Below are 20,419 nucleotides of genomic sequence, written 5' to 3' on the forward strand. Positions count from 1 at the left end.
GGGGTGCATGGGGTCCTTGGCTATGTTGGCTGCTTTTTCAAGGCAGCAGGAAGTGTAGATGGAGTCAATGGATGGGAATTTTCATACAGAGGGAACATTGTTTTGCAAGACGTTCTTGGGAAACAACATAAACCTTTTAAACATCCTCTCAACGTATTCCTTAGCTTATCCCACAGTGGTTTAGACAATGCCTTCACTCTGTGTTCGTGATGTGAGAAACAGTAGGATGGCATTGAAACACAATAATCATTGCCTTTGGTGAGCCTGTTCATTCTTAGGTAGGTCATCAGAGCTCTCTTCACAATGCAGTCATTTTACTTCAATGAAATCTTGTGAAAAAATATCAATAAAGTGTCATTGATTTTACCTAATATTAAAATTCTACAGTGTAAGTGACCCGTTTCCAAATAAAACACTGCTGATAGCCATTTTCCAGCTATCATTCGAAATTCACTCGATTTCAATTATGACAATGTCGATAGCCCTGGACCCACTGAGGTCACAAGTTCATGCTGTCCCTGTGGTTAAATTTGACCAGTTTTCCGCTGAAATCTGGTGAAGTTAACAAGTTTTACCTGATGTCCCACGTTACAGCCTTGCTGACAACGCAAGCTCCCTCCATGACCTCCTGGGATCAGACACCAGGTCAGGACAATAAATCTAATGTGATCTTGAGCAGTGCTTAGGCCAGGTAACTGACAGCGGGGATAAACTCAATGTTCGTCTCGACTCGCCCTCTGGTAAATAGCTTTGTGATCAGTTGAGTCAAAGAGCAGCCAGAGTGGAGCCTGACTCTTACGCTGCCATGTGGGAAAAAAAGATGTGTGAAGGTATTTGGTTGTAACAGGAGGTAATGTGAGCTCCCCCAAAGGCTTACAATCTGCTCCAGCACTAAGCCAGGAATTGTCCAATCTCTTGGAGCTGGAGTGAGGATATTTACATCAAAACCATTGAGTGGGACGCATGAAATATGAGCCCCAATACACAGAACATTCAATTGTTCGCCCCGCGTAGCCCCATACACAAAAATGTCAAGCTCCTATGCTTAAAAGAAAGACCATCATACAGCTCTCACACCCAAAGATTTAGGGCCCCTGCATACAAAGAGTTGTAAATTCCAATAATGCACAAACAATATGAGACTACATACGTATAAACGCACAATACCCACATACAAAAATCCTGAACACTGTGCACAAAATTTTAAGTTGCCCCTACCTAAAATAAGCGACATATCAATATAAAAAATCATTTGTTTGTTCCTCAGGCCTCACTGGCCACCCACATCTGCATGGGGTCGGCATGGGGCGATGGCCTAGTGGCATTATCGCTAGACTATTAATCCAGAAACTCAGCTAATATTCTGGGGACCTGCGTTCGAATGCCGCCACGGCAGATGGTGGAATTTGAATTCAATAAAAAAAAATCTGAAATTAAGAATCTACTGGTGACCATGAAACCATTGTTGATTGTCAGAAAAACCCATCTGGTTCACTAATGCCCTCCAGGGAAGGAAATCTGCCATCCTTACCTGGCCTGACCTATATTTGACTCCAGAGCCACAGCAATGTGGTTGAGTCTCAACTGCCCTCAGGCAACTAGGGATGGGCAATAAATGCTGGCCAGCCAGTGATGCTCACGTCTCATGAATGAATTTTTAAAAAAGTAGCGGTTGTATGTTGCCATCAAAAAGATAATCTTTTTGAGATATCCTGACCTGAATGTGGAGGTGCCAGGTGTAGCTCCACATTAAAACAATGGGCCACCATCCATTTTTTATTTGATTTGATTTGATTTATTATTGTCACATGTATTAGTATTCAGTGAGTAGTATTGTTTCTTGCGCACTATATAGTCAAAACATACTGTACAGAGAAGGGAAGGAGAGAATGCAGAATGTAGTGTTCCAATCGTAGCCTCCCAGCCACCACTTCTCTTTGAACTGGTTGCTGCCTTCCTCCTTTCTTCAGTCCTGACCAATCGACATAGAATCCCATAGAATCCCTACAATGTAGAAGGAGACCATTCAGCCCATCGAGTCTGCACCGACCACAATCCCACCCAGGTTCTATTCCCACAAGCCCACGCATTTACCCTGCTAATCTCCCTGACACTAGGGTCAATTGACCATGGCCAATCAACCTAACCTGTGGGAGGAAACCGGAGCACCCGAAGGAAACCTACACAGACACGAGGGGAATGTGCAAACTCCATGCAGACAGTGACCCGAGGCCAGAATTGAACCTGGGTCCGAGGCGCTGTGAGGTAGCAGTGCTGTTAATCGAACACGAGGAACAATTTGCCGGCAATGAAACAGCGGAAATTCAAATGGTCTTTGCCATCGAACTTCCTGGGGGTGCCAGCAGCCACAGCTAGCTGGGCCTGAGGCTCAATATTGGGTGTTTCGGTGCAGGTTTTTAAAAAAAGCTTCCATGGACCAACATGCCAGTCAGACTTAATTGAACTTTAGATTCCAGTAAATAGTCAATGAAGTAGCCTAACAGGCATTGCAACTTGCTTTCTCCTGGAAAACATCCTAGACCAGGAAGAGTTAAATGTCTAAATCCACCACTATGTCTCTCCTAAACTAAACGTCATGATTCTACATCTTGCAGGAGCTTGTTCAGGGACTGTGATAACTTGGACAGAAATTCATGGGAGATTACTAGCGAACTCCTGCCAAGCTTCACCGCAGCACGGGTAATAGATATGCTCCGGTCCTAAATCCTAAAAGGCCTTGCTACATCTGTCAAGCATGCCCTGTTAAAGCACCCTTAGTTCAGATGTTATCACTTCTCCTCCTGCGTCAAAAGATTTAGTGTCCACCCTGGAGGTTGATAATGCAGGGCTTTCGGTTGTAGGAAACAGCAAAGCATAGAAGGGAGAAAAAAATGAAGCCGCACCTCTTTTATGAGGCAGAAAGTCCATTTTATTGACACTAGATGGCTTCCAGACATGCATTTTAATTAATAATACTGCATCAAAAACAGTCTAAGTAAGCTGGAAACTCTCTGCCTATAACACAAAATAGAGCATTTCATCATTTAAAAGTGAAGTATTCATCTTCAATCGACAATCAAAAATAAGAGTGACATTAAATCCTTACAGATGCTATCATTCCTGCAAGCTCCCTGGAATCTTTTATGAGAATGTAACATTTCTGGACGCTGAACACTTGTTTACTAATCCCGAGGATAAAAAGATAGCAGCTGATTCCTGCAATTTTTATGATTCTGTTAGAAAGTTCTCCCACCACAAATACAATTAGCCACTGCGTGAAAACCATTGAGACATTCACTGAGCCATTGCTTTCATACCCAGCAACCACTAAGCCTCAGGGATTGTAGGATCTAAAGTCCAAATTATAACATCTCCCTCCCACCAAACCTTTCCCTCCCACTCCAAATTGGAACCAGGCAAGTGGGTGGTTAAAATGATGGTCGGACACTTTCAGCTACATGAATGTAGCTGAAATGGTGGCATCTGCCACCATTTCACCTGCCAGATTCTAGACAGTGTCAGGACTACCCATCACAAGAAGGCAGGAACCTCCTTTATATTTCAATGTTCAGGTTCAATGTTTCCCCTAGATCCCAAGAGATTTAAATTTCCAATTGTACATTGATGCAGTGTAGTAGCTGGGCCAGAAGAGCACACCAAAAGTAAGTGTTTCGCTTATTTTAGGTTTTCTTGTAGGCTTGGGGCAGCAAGAGTGCTAGACCAGGCCACTTCCACCCTGTGCTTCCTACTCCCACCCTCTTCCACAGCTACAATCACCTCAGGAACACCCTGCCTCCCCGCAGAACCACCCCCCCCCCCCCCCCCCCCACCACCACCAGTAACTACTTATGTTTATGCCTTACCCTCCCTCAGATCCCTGATGTTCAAGATGACTCTCCTGCACGCCGACCAGGTAATGACTCCTGCCAACATAGGAAGCCAGAAATTACTCATTTAAATGAAGGTAGGGATTTAAAATCTCTGAACTCTCAGGCTCTGGGAGTGTGTGTGCCTTGGGGGGGGGGGGGGGGGGGGCATGGGGGGGAGCAGTTTCCCACTCAATTCCACCCCTGCACTCCATATTTAGGCCCAAGTTAAAACTCACTTTGTTGGCACTTTAATTGTGATTTGTGCTATGCTGATGATAAACTCATTCATTGCTGAAAATGAACAGTCTTTATCAGAGATCATTACCAGCCATCCAAAGAAACTATAAAGTTTTCAAAAAGAATCTATCAGCCTGAGACAGAAGTCATGCCACAATATTCAACAGCTTCCATCAGCTTTATGTCTTGTAATCAGAAGTAGCATTGATAGCTACACCAAATAGTTCATCCATTTTGGTCACATCTAGTAACCTCCAATGACAATGGCATTAATATAGGTGCTGGCCAAAGAATTTAAGGGCGGCACGGTGGCACAGTGGTTAGCATTGCTGCCTCACAGCTCCAGGAACTTGCGTTCGATTCCCGGCTTGAGTCAGTGTCTGTGTGGAGTTTGCACCTCTTCCCGTGTCTGCGTGGGTCTCCTCCGGGTGCCCCGGTTTCCTCCCACACACCAAAGGTGTGCAGGTTAGGCTGATTGGCCATGCTGAATTGCCCCCTCATGTCCCAGGATACTTGGTCAGAGGGATTAGTGGGATAAATATGTGAGGTTACGGGTAGGGCCTAGGTGGGATTGTGGTTGGTGCAGACTCAATGAGCAGAATGGCCTCCTTCAGCACTGTAGGGTTTCTATGAATTGATCTTGTCATAGGCACTTTATTGAGCTTTCAACAACACCTGTGGTAGAGTGGAATGTTTATCCTATGAATGGAGCTTTTCATGCTGCCATATTTTATCAACATTTCTGTGCAGTGACGAAATGTTTGACGCCCAGCATTGACTGTCATGTAATATGGAATCTTATTGGACATTGAATGTCACAAATGAGTCAGTAAAATAAACCTAACCTGTTTAGGTTTATGGTTATGACCAATTTTAGGGAGTCACTTGACAACACTTAAATATGTTGTTTAACCAGATTTTCTTTGACAAGCCACAACTGCAAGGGCCACCATTTGTGCATTGGAATACAATAGTAGCAACCGCCAGATGGTATACACACTCTGCCTGAAGACAGAGCCTTGGCTCATTGTCTGCTGATTCTTTAGCTTTTGTCAATAGTGGCCTTCCTCTCTCAGATGCAGGCCGAGGAAGCATATCTGAAGTGTGCCTCAGTCAGCGTAGGAATTGAAGCGGCGTTGTCGGTACCATTCTGAACTACACACTCGCCAATTGAGGTAACCGGCCCTCTAATTATCCAATGCGCCAATGAAACCTAGCGCAGTAGACGTGAACAATATCATATTAAACACCTTGAATCATCTTGTGTCCACTTTTCGCGCAACTGATTTGGATATTTGAATTGATTGATATGATTTGCTTCACCTCAGGGTCAGTAAACGAGCGTGGGGAGGAAAATGGTTTGATTCAGCAAAGCACAGGCCCCCTTAAATCATTCCCTGCACATTGTCATTGTGATGAAACTTACAGTTATAACCACATCCACTCTGCACATCTGTAATAAAGATGCCATCTGACATCTTCCCAGGACCAGAGCTCCAGTGCAAATGACGCTAAAGCAAATAACATCTTCAGTGGGGGATGAGTTATGATGCAAGCACATTCTTTTTTTCTTCACAAGACCTGTAAGCAGCTCAGTCCAGCCTGTGTATAAAGTGAATATGAATAGATATGCTCCTCTCTCCAAGCTTGCTTCCTTCTTGAAATTTATCAAATATATTTCTCCTTGTAAATTTAAATGCTGCAGAAATAATATCAATATTAATTCCATCAAAAGATGAAACATTTTGATTGCTGCTAGGATTTTATGATCTTTTAAAAAAAGTTCGCTGTGATCTTTTAAAATTAAATTATCAATTTTTCCTTTGAGAGAAATACTGGGTCAAGACCCATCATCTAAGTAATTCTTGCGTGTCAGACCAAGACAGATCCTGCCTGTTTTATGCACTGCCACTCACCCAGTATGTTTAACATAACAGTCATAATATATTAGACAGCAGTTAATTGGCACCCAGTTAATGGTAGATTTAAAGAGAATATTTTCACAGACTCTGACTAATTTATTATACACAGTTCAATGATGGAACAAGAAAGATTCTAGTTTACCTGGTGTAGTTTAAACGGATTATTCTGCTCTCTAGGAACCGATATTAGGTGATGCTGCAATACAAAATCTTTACGTTACCCCGAGGTGTTAAGTAGTCATTGGTTTGAGTTAACCGACCACCTGTTTTGCAACTGTAAAATGTTTTATTTTCACCAGTTTACACATAACAAGAACCGTGTTTTGAGAAGAGGGATGAGATAGTTGAATAATGTGTATGCTCGTGGAAGTGAGGAAAGGATTTGCATTTTTATTTTTGACATCAAGCATAGGATCCCTACAGTGCAGAAAGGGGCCATTCAGCTCATCAAGCCTGCACTGACAACAATACCACTCAAGCCCTATCCCCGTAACCCCATGTATTTACCCCGCTAATCCCCCGACACTAAGGGGCAATTTAGCATGACCAATCCACCTAACCCACACATCTTTGAAGTGTGGGAGGAAATCAGAGCACTCAGAGGAAACCCATGCAGACATGGGAAGAACATGCAAACTCCATACAGTCACCCAAGGCTGGAATCAAACCCAGGTCTCTGGCGCTATGAGGCAGGTAATGCTAACCATTGTGCCACTGTGCTGCCCATCAACCACTTCAGCGTTGGTATAGAATAAATTAGTCCCAAGGTAAAGATTCACCAATTATGTTGTCCAATTATTTTGCTTTAATCCCAATCTCAATAAAATTGTGATATGAATGGGAATATTGGTATGTCGCAAACCTAACAGTCATGTTTGGCTCTGCGAAAAAAATTACAAACTTCTTGCCAAATGTTAAAATTCTGTGCACACTTTCCTTACAAAGAACTGGCCACCATTCTGCCCAGTTTTCACTTGTATTGTATTCAGTAGAAAGGAATATTATGTGTGGTGTAGAATGGTGGGCTGTTATGATGTCAGCCATTTTGCACCATCAACCATAGTTGCTATTATCTTAACACAGAATAATGTGTTCAGAAACACGCAAGCAAAAGTGATAATTCCACTCACATTCCTCATCATTGTGTTCTCTTCCTGAAAAAGAAACAAGATCGTGCACAACTGGGTCCTGAACAATGGAACTGAAGGAAAAACACAATGAAAACTCAGAGGGCACATGAACAGAAACCTCTGTGGATAATAGGCACAGAGAGGAGGATGTGGAAAAGTTGGAGAAATGAGAAGGTTGTGAAAGTTGGGCAACGCTCATCAGAGGTAGTATGACGTACTTTCTGGCTATGGGCCAAGTGCTGGCAGGTGGGATTAGATGGGAGTTCAGGTGTTTCAGGTGTTGGTGTGGACTCAATGGGCCAAAGGGCCTTTTCTGCACTGTATGATTCTATGATTGCAATGTCCTTCCAGTGAACAATGACTTCTTCAAGGGAGCCTGCAATTGCTCAGTTGTTTGGTATTTGATTATGCCTGTCTGTTACCTGTTCTCTGTGCTATTAGTCAAGTCTGGGCATGATTGCTGAGAAAGAGAAACTAAACTGAAAGCGAGCAGCTGGAAGCGTGAAAGTGAAGAGACTTTTTAAAAGCACTGTAAATAAAGCTCCTGTTTAGACATGTTGAAAAACTGGCGTCTCTGAGGCATAAAGCCTAACACAGAGCAAAAGAGGACATCATGGAAGAACATTCAGTCACAACCAATGACTATCCTGGTACTTTTAGTTCCACAACTCCTACCATATCCTCACCAAACCCACCTTGACAATTTACTGAGCAGGGAGACACATATTTAAGAGGAAATAAAGGCCCCAATATTTACACAGAGCAGAGAGAAGTGGAAGCTAGAAATCACGGGAAAGCGGAGCCCCTGATTAATTAAACCACCTTATCATTTCTCTACACTATTTCTCACCCAGCAGTCAGACAGATTTACAGTCGGGCCAGTTGGGAAAGCCAGTGACTAGAGCCAGGGACAGCTGAGGACAAAGGACAGCTGAGGACAAAACCATTGTGCAGGGGCAATTAAAATATCCCAAAATTAGTTAGGAGAGCTTTTCATACATGAAGCACTGGGGAATGGTTAGACTGAGGGACAGGGAGTAGAGAGAGGGAGAGTACTATTCTTCCACCAAGGGTATAGTTCACAGGCTCTCACCGCTCCTGGGACTTCCAGATTCCATCTCACCTCACCCCAGAAACGGCGCTCCCCCATTCCATGAAATACCAGGGGCTTTGGGATGAAGACAACTTCATACCAACTATTCAACCTCCAATGATACCAGTCATTGGCACAAAGGAAGATGGTTGGAGGTCAATCATCTCAGCTCCAGGGCACCACTGCTGGTGTCCCTCAGGGCAATGTCCTAGACCCAACCATCTTCAGCTGCTTCATCAATGACTTTCCTTCCATCATAAGGTCAGAAATGGGGATGTTTGCTAATAATGGCACAATGTTCAATACCATTCACGACTCTTCAGATGCTGAAGCAATCCATGTCCAAATGCAGTAAGACCTGGACAATATTTAGGCTTGGCTGACAAATGACAAACAACAGTTGCACCACACAAGTGCCAGGCAATAACCATCTCCAACAAGCTATTCAGTCACATTGCCAAGACTGAATCCCCCAATATCAACATCCTGATGGTTACTGATGATCAGAACCTGAACTAGACTAGCCATATGCCAGAGCAGGTCAAAGGCTCGGACTCCTGTGGCAAGTAACTCACCTCCTGATTCCCCAAAGCCTGTCCATCATGTTCAAGGCACAACCCAGGCGTGTAATGAAATATTCTCCACTTGCCTGGATGAGTGCAGCACCAACAGCACTCAAGAATCTTGACACCATCCAGGACAAAGCAGCCGTTTGATTACTACCCATTCCACAAACATCCAATCCCTCCACCACCAACGAACAGTGGCAGCAGTGTACACTACCCACATGATGCACTGCAGGAACTCACCAAGTTTCCTAGGCAGCACCACTGCAGCACCACTACAACCACTACCACCGAGAAAGAGAAGAGTAGCAGATACCTGGGAACACCACCACCTGCAAGTTCCCCTCCAAATCACTCACCATCCTGACTTGGAGATCTATCGCCATTCCTTCACTGGTGCTGTGTCAATGGCATGAAATTCCCCCCCTAACAGCACTGTAGATGTACCTACACCTCAAGGACTGCAGCAATTCAAGAAGGCAGCTCCGCACCACCTTCTGAAGGGCAGCTAAGGATGGGCAATAAATGCTGGCCTAGACAGCGATACCCACATCCCATAAATGAATAAAAAAAGCAATAGTCCTGCACCATTGGGTGCAGTCACAAATTTCACTTGTTGGTTTGGAGATCAGGAGGGTGCCAATTCCACCGTTTGCACATGCAGCAACTTTCACCGTGAATGGGTAACCCTTGCTACTGAAATAGAAGGGCTGGCAAAAGCTGGTCCCTTGGAGACACTTGCTTCGATACAAGAGTCACCTCAGACCTTCAAAGTTACAGGGAAACCTTCCCAACCAACTACCATTCAACCTTGCCTCACAGGAAGCACTTCATGGAATGAGTAGATTAAGAGCTAGAATAAATAAGATTGCTGGAACAAAGGGCAGAAATTGAGCAGATTTAATGAGTGCCTCATACGTTTTGTCAATTGCTCCCTGCACCTGTGGGAACCCTGGCAGTCTATAGAATTGAATATCTGTCTCTCTGTTTATCTGTATCCACTGCAAAGGAAATGAGCAGTAGAAGGTGCTGGAGAAGAGCATCAGTGATCGCCTTTGCACAATGGAGAACTGATTTATGTGACAAAGGTTACCTGATGTAAGATTTAATTGCAAAGGAATTTAATGCGTGGTCATTTTAAAAGTTAGATATATGCTGTTTTCCTGATGGAAGTCAGCCACCAGTGATTATTATATTTACAACAGCCATCAGAGTAAAGCACAGTCTTCTGCGGCAGTGGTGGGCAGGAAAAGCTATGTGAGACCTAAGTTGCAACATACGGAATGGCTATCTGCACTTTGGGAGCAAACTGTCCATGATGCCTCAGGTGCCTCCCCAATCTACCCTTTTCCATATCCTCCCTTTTCCAAACAAGGGAATGGAGATTCCCACTGCCAAATCCATGCCCCTGTTCAAAGCTGTACCCTTTGACAAACTGACTAAGTATAGCAGGAAATGTGAAGACAGAGTTCTCAGAGCAGTGAACAGTTAAACTCAATACAAAAGCAGAAAATGCTGGAAAATCTTAGCAGTTCTGACAGCGTCTGTGGAGAGAGAATAGAGCTAACCTTTCAAGTCTGGATGACCCTTCACCAGAGCTGGGGACAAAAAAAATAGGGTGAGATTTATACTGTAAGGTTTGATTTGATTTGATTTATTATTATCACATCTTAGTACACAGTGAAACGTATTGTTTCTTGCATGCTATACAGACAAAACATACTATTCATGCAGAAGGAAAGGAGGGAGTGCAGAATGTAGTGTTACAGTCATAGCTAGGGTGTAGAGAAAGATCAACTTAATGCAAGGTAGGTCCATTCAAAAGTCTGATGGCAGCAGGGAAGAAGCTGTTCTTCAGTCAGTTGGTACGTGACCTCAGACTTCTGTATCTTTTTCCCAATGAAAGAAGATGGAGGAGAGAATTTCCGGAGTGTGTGGGGCCCTTAATTATACTGGCTGCTTTGCCAGTGGGAAGTGTAGACAGAGCCAATGGATGGAAGGCTGGTTTGCATGATGGATTGGGCTAAATTCACAACCTTTTGTGGTCTTGCGAACTTGGGCAGAGCAGGCACCATACCAAGCTGTGATACAACCAGAAAGAATGCTTTCTATGGTGCATCTGTAAAGGTTGGTGAGAGTCATAGCTGACATGCCAAATTTCCTTAGTCTTCTGAGAAAGTAGAGACGTTTGTGGGCTTTCTTAACAATAGTGTCGGTATGGAGGGATCAGGACAGTTGTTGATGATCTGGACACCTAAAAACTTGAAGCTTTCGGCCATTTCTACTTCCTTCCCATTGATGTTGACAGAGGCATGTTCTCCACTACGCTTCCTGAAGTCGATGACAATCTCCTTCATTTTGTTGACGTTGAGGGAGAGATTATTGTTGCCGCACCAGTTCACCAGATTCTCTGTCTCATTCCTGGACTTTGTCTCATCATTGTTTGAGATCCAACCCACTACGGTGGTGTCATCAGCAAACCTGAAAATCGAGTTGGAGGGGAATTTGGCCACACTCTAAGGGTGTTTATTTTCATTTCTTACATTGTGTTTTTTTAAATTTTGCTTTCCATTTTGTTCCCTTCATTTCACTAGAGCTGTCTCTTACATCTCCTTGGTCACCCTTTGACACTCAGCTTACCTCTGTTCTAACTTAGGGATTCTGATCTCTTAATAGACAACTATCAGACCCTTCTGAGCCTTGATCACCACCATTTACATTCACTTTGGGTGGGATTTTCTGGCCGCGTCGCCCCAAAACCCGAAATTCGCTTCTTTGTCTTTTTGTCTATGTCAATTACCACCCCTCCTCCGCCCCCCCCCCACTGCCCCCCCCCCCTCACCCCACCAGTATAAAATCACATTCTATTTTCTTTGTCTTCAGCTCTTGAGAAAGGTCATCCAGACTCAAGGCGTTGGCTCTATTCTCTCTCCACAGATGCTGTTGGACCTGCTGAGATTTTCCAGCATTTCCTGTTTTTGTTTCAGATTCCAGCATCTGCAGTAATGTGCTTTTTATTCTTCGAATTCAACTCGATACATTATCATCATCATGCTAAACCTCAACTCTGGTAAACCAAATATCTGCCTGATGGAAATAGTCTGATGTGTGCACTCTGTGACCTCGGAAAACTGCACGGATGGAGAAGAGGGAAAGCGGTGCAGCTACCCTCAGTAAAGGAGAGAAGAGAGGTAAATAATGAATAATGAAACAAAGGTTCCCTCCTCTTACTTGCTGATAAACTACCAGCAGCGGCTGTGGAGAGAAACAGAGTTAACTTTTCAGCTCAATGGCTTTTTATCAGAGCATTCTGATGAATGGTCATTGACCTGAAATGTTAACTTTGTCTCTCTCCACAGATGCTGCCCGACCTGCTGAGCATTTCCAGCATTTTCTGTTTTCACTTCAGATTTGCGGCGTCTGCAGTATTTTGCTTTCGTCTCAGCAGCGGCTGTTGCCCTCACAGGAAGCAAATGGCACTTGCCACATGTTGGATGTCACATAGATGCACATTTATTTTTATCCTTACGCCTACATATCTCACCCCTGTGACTTTCACACTTTGTTTCCCCTTCACATTCTGCCCAGGATTTGTTCAATGCCGCACAACAGCATGTCTCAGAACTGAGATGGAGTCGCTCCAATTACTGTAGATCAATTGGAACACCAGTGACAGAGAGAAGGCAGAAACAGCTCGAAAGCCTGCTCACATCCAGGCCCTGCTGCAATGGAGCAAAAGACCCTGGACATTCAGGATAGATGCCTTCATCCCTCTAAATTTTGGATGTGGAAATAGCAGCTAAGAAATGTCTGCAATTGGTTCACGTCTCTTATGTTTGTCCTTGGTCTGCACCTATTTCATGGGCCTGTCTCAATATGGATATCTCACCACTGGTTTATGTATGAGGCTCCTTAAACTGCCAACACTTGCTATTCACTCTTCCCTTTCTCTGCTCACAGATCTGCCTGCAGAAGTGTTTCCTGTTGGAGGAAAATGAGTTTAGCTGGCATCAACAACCTGTAATCCCTCAGGTTTCAGCAGACATCAGCCCAGAGATCAGCACCCCTTATGGATAACTAGAGAGTTGCGCACAGTGTTATTTATGGCCTCAGTAGGTAATGTGTTTTTTTTTAGAATCTGAAAACCCAAGTATTTACTAAAAGAATGAAGCCACAAGGTTCACGTTTTAAACAAAAGAGTTTTACCACACCTAAATGAAAGAACATGGACTCTCATAATCACATCCCATTTAAATAGATAATTATATTCAAGCTAATGGGCAGGATTTTCCAACCCATCACCGTGGTGTGTTTTCTATCAGTGAAGGCAACTCACCATTGGCAACCAATGAGATCTTCTCACCCACTGATGTCTGTGGTGTTTTGTGTTGCTTGCCTTTGGTGGAACCAAAATATCCCACCAGCAGGAACAACTGGAAAATCCCGTCCATTAAAAATACAATTAACACAATTACTCATACTCAAAATCAAATGTCTAAACTCCCCTTTCCTTTGGCACCCAAAACAAGTCAGATGCTTATCTAAACTTGGAAGATTAACCACTTGGTTTGGGTACAGTGTTCATGGTTCATTTACAGGCTGAGATTTCTTGGGCCTTCCATTTACTTCCAGCCAGGTTGTCTCTTTAAATCTCTTCTTACTCCCCATTCAACATAGGCATCTCTGGCATCTTAAGCATGGTAAGAAGTCTCACAACACCAGGTTAAAGTCCAACAGGTTTATTTGATAGCAAACGCCACTAGCTTTCGGAGCGCTGCCCCTTCGTCCGGTGAGTGGGAGATCTGTTCACAAACAGGGCATATAAAGACACAAACTCAATTTACAGAATAATGATTGGAATGCAAGTCTTTACAGCTAATCAAGTCTTAAAGGTACAGACAATGTGAGTGGAGAGAGCATTAAGCACAGGTTAAAGAGATGTGTATTGTCTCTGGACAGGACAGTTAGTGAGATTTTGCAAGTCCAGGCAAGTCGTGGGGGTTACAGATAGTGTGACATGAACCCAAGATCCCAGTTGAGGCCGTCCTCATGTGTGCGGAACTTGGCTATCAGTCTCTACTCAGCGACTCTGCGTTGTCGTGTGTCATGAAAGCCACCTTGGAGAACGCTTACCCGAAGATCAGAGGCCGAATGCCCATGACCGCTGAAGTGTTCCCCAACAGGAAGAGAACAGTCTTGCCTGGTGATTGTCGAGTGGTATTCATTCATCCGTTGTCGTAGCGTCTGCATGGTTTCCCCAATGTACCATGCCTCGGGCCATCCTTTCCTGCAGGTAGACAACGTTGGCTGAGTTGCAAGAGTATGTACCATGTACCTGGTGGATGGTGTTCTCACGTGAGATGATGGCATCCATGTCGATGACCCGGCACGTCTTGCAGAGGTTGCTGTGGCAGGGTTGTGTGGTGTTGTGGTCACTGTTCTCCTGAAGGCTGGGTAGTTTGCTGCGGACAATGGTCTGTTTGAGCTTGTGCGGTTGTTTGAAGGCAAGACGTGGGGGTGTGGGGATGTCCTTGGCGAGATGTTCGTCTTCATCATTGACCCGTTGAAGGTTCCGGAGGAGATGTCGTAGCTTCTCTGCTCCGGGGAAGTACTGGACGACGAAGGGTACTCTGTCCACCGTGTCCCGTGTTTGTCTTCTGAGGAGGTCGGTGCGGTTTTAAGCATGGCCATCTCAGGTCAGATATCACTTGGTTCTAATATGTTCTAACTCTCCTCAGCTTGGCTATACCAGAAATTCAACTCCTAATAGAATCCTTCAATTGACAGGAGTTTTAATTATTTTAACCAACACCCAGATCAATTGAATTCTACTGAAAAAGATTGTATTCCAGCTTGTTCTAATCTCTCAAATTAAATCGCTTGAACTGAAAAACAACCCCAGGAATCTACTCACCACAATAATTAACTTCTCAACCATTGTTTCCTCCTGTTTATCTCTAGGGGCAACCTGATCCCAGCCATTTTGTTCAACAAAAAATCAGGTCCTAGTTCTCAAAAGGATCACCACCCCATATAAAATAGAGGTTTCATAGAACATAGAACATAGAACATTACAGCGCAGAACAGGCCCTTCGGCCCACGATGTTGCACCGACCAGTTAAAAAAAAACTGTGACCCTCCAACCTAAACCAATTTCTTTTCGTCCATGAACCTATCTACGGATCTCTTAAACGCCCCCAAACTAGGCGCATTTACTACTGATGCTGGCAGGGCATTCCAATCCCTCACCACCCTCTGGGTAAAGAACCTACCCCTGACATCGGTTCTATAACTACCCCCCCTCAATTTAAAGCCATGCCCCCTCGTGCTGGATTTCTCCATCAGAGGAAAAAGGCTATCACTATCCACCCTATCTAAACCTCTAATCATCTTATATGTTTCAATAAGATCCCCTCTTAGCCGCCGCCTTTCCAGCGAAAACAATCCCAAATCCCTCAGCCTCTCCTCATAGGATCTCCCCTCCATACCAGGCAACATCCTGGTAAACCTCCTCTGCACCCTCTCCAAAGCCTCCACATCCTTCCTGTAATGTGGGGACCAGAACTGCACACAGTACTCCAAGTGCGGCCGCACCAGAGTTGTGTACAGTTGCAACATAACGCTACGACTCCTAAATTCAATCCCCCTACCAATAAACGCCAAGACACCATATGCCTTCTTAACAACCTTATCTACTTGATTCCCAACTTTCAGGGATCTATGCACACATACACCTAGATCCCTCTGCTCCTCCACACTATTCAAAGTCCTCCCGTTAGCCCTATACTCAACACAACTGTTATTCCTACCAAAGTGAATTACCTCACACTTCTCCGCATTAAACTCCATCCGCCACCTCTCGGCCCAACTTTGCAACCTGTCTAAGTCTTCCTGCAGACTACGACACCCTTCCTCACTGTCTACCACACCACCGACTTTGGTGTCATCAGCAAATTTGCTAATCCACCCAATTATACCCTCATCCAGATCATTAATAAATATTACAAACAGCAGTGGCCCCAAAACAGATCCCTGAGGTACACCACTTGTAACCGCACTCCATGATGAATATTTACTATCAACCACCACCCTCTGTTTCCTATCCGCTAGCCAATTCCTGATCCAATTTCCTAGATCACCCCCAATCCCATACATCTGCATTTTCTGCAGAAGCCTACCATGGTGAACCTTATCAAACGCCTTACTAAAATCCATATATACCACGTCCACTGCCTTGCCCCCATCCACCTCCTTGGTCACTTTCTCAAAAAACTCAATAAGGTTAGTAAGGCACGATCTACCTGCCACAAAACCATGCTGACTATCACCTATCAATTCATTACTCTCCAAATAACTATAAATCCTATCCCTTATAATTTTTTCCAACATCTTGCCGACAACAGAAGTGAGACTCACCGGTCTATAATTCCCGGGGAAGTCTCTGTTCCCCTTCTTAAACAATGGGACAACATTCGCTAACCTCCAATCTTCTGTTCCCCAAAACCCACAGTACCAAATTCACATCTCATTGAAGCAGGAGCCAGCAGTGGTGGAAAGCTGGAAAGGGCAGAGTTGGCTGGAGGGCAAACTTGGGTCCAAGCATTTCGGAGGAAGGCAGAGATAGAGACCTTAACCCTCTATTCTTCAAGAGAGCGATATTGGAATTGCACCAACAGAGAGTGAATGCCTTCACGTCCAGTCAAGGAAGTACTACGTTATGGTTGAGAGTATAGCATTCTCCACTTCTGGCAGTGCATTTTGTCCCCAGAATTCTGGTAAAATACAGCCTTTTGTTTCTGCATATCAGTCGAAAGCTGAATGTTGTCCAGATCTGGCTGCACGCAGGCACAAACTACTTCAGGATCTGAGGAATGTCAAGAACACAATGCAATCTTCAAAAATCATCCTCACTTGTGGCCTTTGTTATAATTCAGATCAGAAACTCCAAAATGTTTTATGAAGTGCACCTGGATCATAAGTTTTGCACTTTGAATTTGGCTAGGGTGAGCAAGAGATATTTCACTTCAGATATGATTCAAATGACCCACTAGGAAGCTTTTCTCAAACAAAGTTTATTTAAGAATATAGTTAACATGTTTGGAAAGAAAATTAGCAATTTTACCAATTACAAACAAGAAAAAAACAATTTTAATATAGTATCGCCCTTAAGAGCTAAACATTGTTCCAATTAAACAAATCCCATAAACAAACCCTTTGCCACAGGTTTAACACAGCAAAGACTAATGCTCACGTGATACTGCAATTTATTCCTTTGGTTGTATGTTGCAATTCTCTTGAGGCACACACAGACAAGTTTGGAGTCAGAACAGCTTCAGCCCTTTGGTTGGAGAATTGAAACTCTGACTTCTCAACTTTGTAACTTCGAGCAGTCCTCTGGATACACCCAGAACAGTTTGAAGTCAGAACAGCTTACAGTTAAATAAAGTTTATTTATTAGTCACAAGTAAGGCTTACATTAACACTGCAATGAAGTTACTGTGAAATTCCCCTAATCACCACACTCCAGCGCCTGTTCAGGTCAATGTACCTAACCAGAACACCAGGGAGAGAGAGTCTCTAGGCAAGCCAACCACCAACACAGATTTTCCACTTCAGGAAGGCAAGAAGCCTTACTTTCAGCTAACCAGCAGAGTTTCCAATATCAGGCAGAGAGAGAAAGACACTGCTTTCAGTCTGAAGTCCACTCCCTTCTAAACTAAAACTGAAAATGAATCCTTAGATTTTTCCCTGGGAAGGAACCACCTGACTTTGACTTGTCAAACAAACTTTCCCCTCACATTCCAAGGTCATAAAAGATCCCAGAATAAAAATAAACAAAACCCAATTCAAGCCATTGCAGTAGCAATAAAAGGACTTCTAGCAAACGGCCTGGCAACAATGAGAAAAAAGACTGAAAAGGTCTGCTTATAACTGCAGAGAACATGATTCAGAAAAAAACTTCTTAAAGGCACACTAATGTCACACCTGATAATGGAGGAAAGGTCATTGATGAAGCTGCTGAAGACATGAGGAACTCTTGCAGCTATGTTCTGGAACAGGGATGAATGGCCCCCAACAACTACAGCTATCTCCCTTTGTGCTAGGAAGGACTCCAACCAGTGGTCAGTTTTTCCCCCAATTCCCTTTGACTTCAGTTTTGCCAACGCTCCTTGAAGCTAAACCCTATACAGCATTGCCTTCATGTTAAGGGCAGTCGTTCTCACATTACCTCTGCAATTCAGCGCTTTTGACCATTTTTGGACTAAGGCTTCCGCAAAGGAGAATGACAAAAATCTGTGTGTGACAATCACAGAGGAAATTTGCTGCTAGTGATAGCTGGTAAGATTCCAGCAAAAGCTGGTGAACTACATAGCAGAACATATACTGCCATAAAGTCAAAATGAGTTCAGGAAAGGTTGATGCACATGCAAAATGATCTCCATCCTTTGGTAATTACAAGAAAAATGGCGTAAACAGTAGAAAGCACTTTACAGTGCTTCTGTTGACCCCATGAAGGCTTTTGACACAATAAATAGAGAGGTCTTGTGAAAAATCTTAGCCAAACTTGTGTCACAGATAGAATTGATGTATTTTTTTTTGTTGTCCATGATCAAAGTGCTTTAATATTTGAGGTTAGTGTGCTTCTTATCCTCAAGGTGGTTTGACCCCATTTAAATTATCCAGCAGCATGCTTTTATGAATTTAAAAATAAAGAAGGTTTTTATTATCACACACGTGCCCCAGAGGTTTAAATGTGATGTCTCACATACAATATCACACACACACACACACAAAAATTAGATACAGATGGAGGGAAAAAAACATACAATTACAATTTGGAATTATTCCAGTCCCTTTTGTATCAGTCTTGTAGTTTCTTAAATGAGTTGGTGCTTTAGCTGGAGTGGAGGCCTTGTAAAAGCAAAAGGTTCTCAGTAAGCTATGGTTTCTTGTAGCTGAATTGCTTGGAGGTAAGCTTTCAGGTGAACTTGAAGTTGGAACCGATTAAGGGGAGAGCCTTCTCCCACTTCCAAGGTGTGACTGCATATTACCTTGACTAATAGTTGTCTTGCAGCTGGTTTGATGGCTTGGATTCTAATACCATCAGCTTCTGCTGATATTTATTAAAGCGAGTAACAAACTTAGCTGCCTTACCCATGTGACTTGTTAGAAGTCCAAGTCCTTTTTCAAATAAGGTAGTGTGCTAGACCAGTAAACATCCTGTGTTGTGACTTTTCACACCCTGAGAGCTTCAGATAGCCAAGGTCTTTGTGTTTGCGCTGAGGAGCCATCACAATAGAATGAAAGGTCGATGAGATCCCTTTCATATTCTTCTAAGAACCATTGAGTTGCGATGTGCCTATTATCTATGGTGAAGCAGAGAGATGCGTCAGCTGGCGTGTTATATTCCTTTCTGTTGATGGTCCATCCTTAATAAAGGAGTGTGTGAATTTATTTTAATTATGTACCCGTTTGAGTTTGAGGGTTGTCTGGGGCTGAATACTGTCAAGTCAAATAAAATACTATCTGAAACTGCTTTTTGATATCTTTTTTTTAAATATCACTTTAAAATTTGCAATTCTTCAAGCCTGGATTGGGCATGATACTTGGGTGTCATGATAGAGCCGTAAATCTGACACAGCAGTTTCATGATACAGTGACAGCCAGAGTCATTGACCGTGGTGAATACACTAACCCCTTTGACACAACAAGTGATCTAAAGCAGGCGTGTACTTCGGCCCTGTGTTCTTCAGTATATTCTTTGCTGCCATGCTTTCTGGGTATTTAATGGAAATGTTAATGGAATATATATCCAATTCAGAACAGATAGCAACCTTGGCTGGCAGAGGAGCTGGAACCAATGCAGTTGGTGATCTTTTACCTAATCCACCTCCTCACATCCCATGTCCTCCTCACCCCACAATCACTTCTGGTTTACCCCACTTTCCCTCACTTCAACTCTACTCTTGCGTTTTTCTCCTTTCAGATACCCAAGGACAGCCAACTGGGCAAGCAGCGGCACAGGAGCAGGAAGTTCAAGAGCATCAGGAGATTGATGATAATGCAACACTGTCCCTTGATTGCACACTCGCAGCCAGCAGCTCAGATTCTGGCACAGTGAGTTCATTAATGGGTAGCATAGAGGCAGGATTGGCATATGTTCAATCATGAGGTACAAATAGTCTGTAGCCCAGGCAGAGGGAAGTATTGTATAGGGGTTGCATCTCCCCAGAGGCTCAGATTGCACACAGGTCTCGCTCCAGAGGACTCGCATGAGAGTTTTGATGCTGTGGCATACAGAAATAGGCTGACAAACATGTGCAATGAAACTCTTGATGCATCAGCAGGCTTGCCAGAAAGGCTGTTGCCACAGTCAAGAAGCATGGGAGAGTCTAGTCCCAACATGGTGCAGGGCTTTGCAGAGACATTGGAGGCCATCTTTTCTGAGGTGGAAGTGGTGGCCAATTCCAATAGAACATTTGCAGATTCAATCATCATGCAGCATCTGGAGGTCAATGTCCCAGCTTCTATTGTCGTAAAGAGTAGAAGTCATCCAAAATCTGAGTGCTGCCATGGAAACAAAGACTGTTGCCATCATGAT

General features: G+C 43.7%; 1 long non-coding RNA gene across 1 annotated transcript; it reads right to left on the reverse strand.

Moving 5' to 3' along the window:
• Nucleotides 1-303: 303 nt before the first annotated feature.
• LOC144504821 (uncharacterized) lies at nucleotides 304-7,394 on the reverse strand. Its single transcript, XR_013499703.1, has 3 exons — nucleotides 7,377-7,394; nucleotides 6,171-6,224; nucleotides 304-329 (listed from the first exon to the last, which is right to left on the reverse strand). It is a non-coding gene; the product is annotated as an uncharacterized LOC144504821 (long non-coding RNA).
• Between the last annotated feature and the right edge of the window lie 13,025 nt (nucleotides 7,395-20,419).

This window comes from Mustelus asterias, chromosome 15, assembly GCF_964213995.1.
Source record: "Mustelus asterias chromosome 15, sMusAst1.hap1.1, whole genome shotgun sequence".
Taxonomy (NCBI): Eukaryota; Metazoa; Chordata; class Chondrichthyes; order Carcharhiniformes; family Triakidae; genus Mustelus; species Mustelus asterias.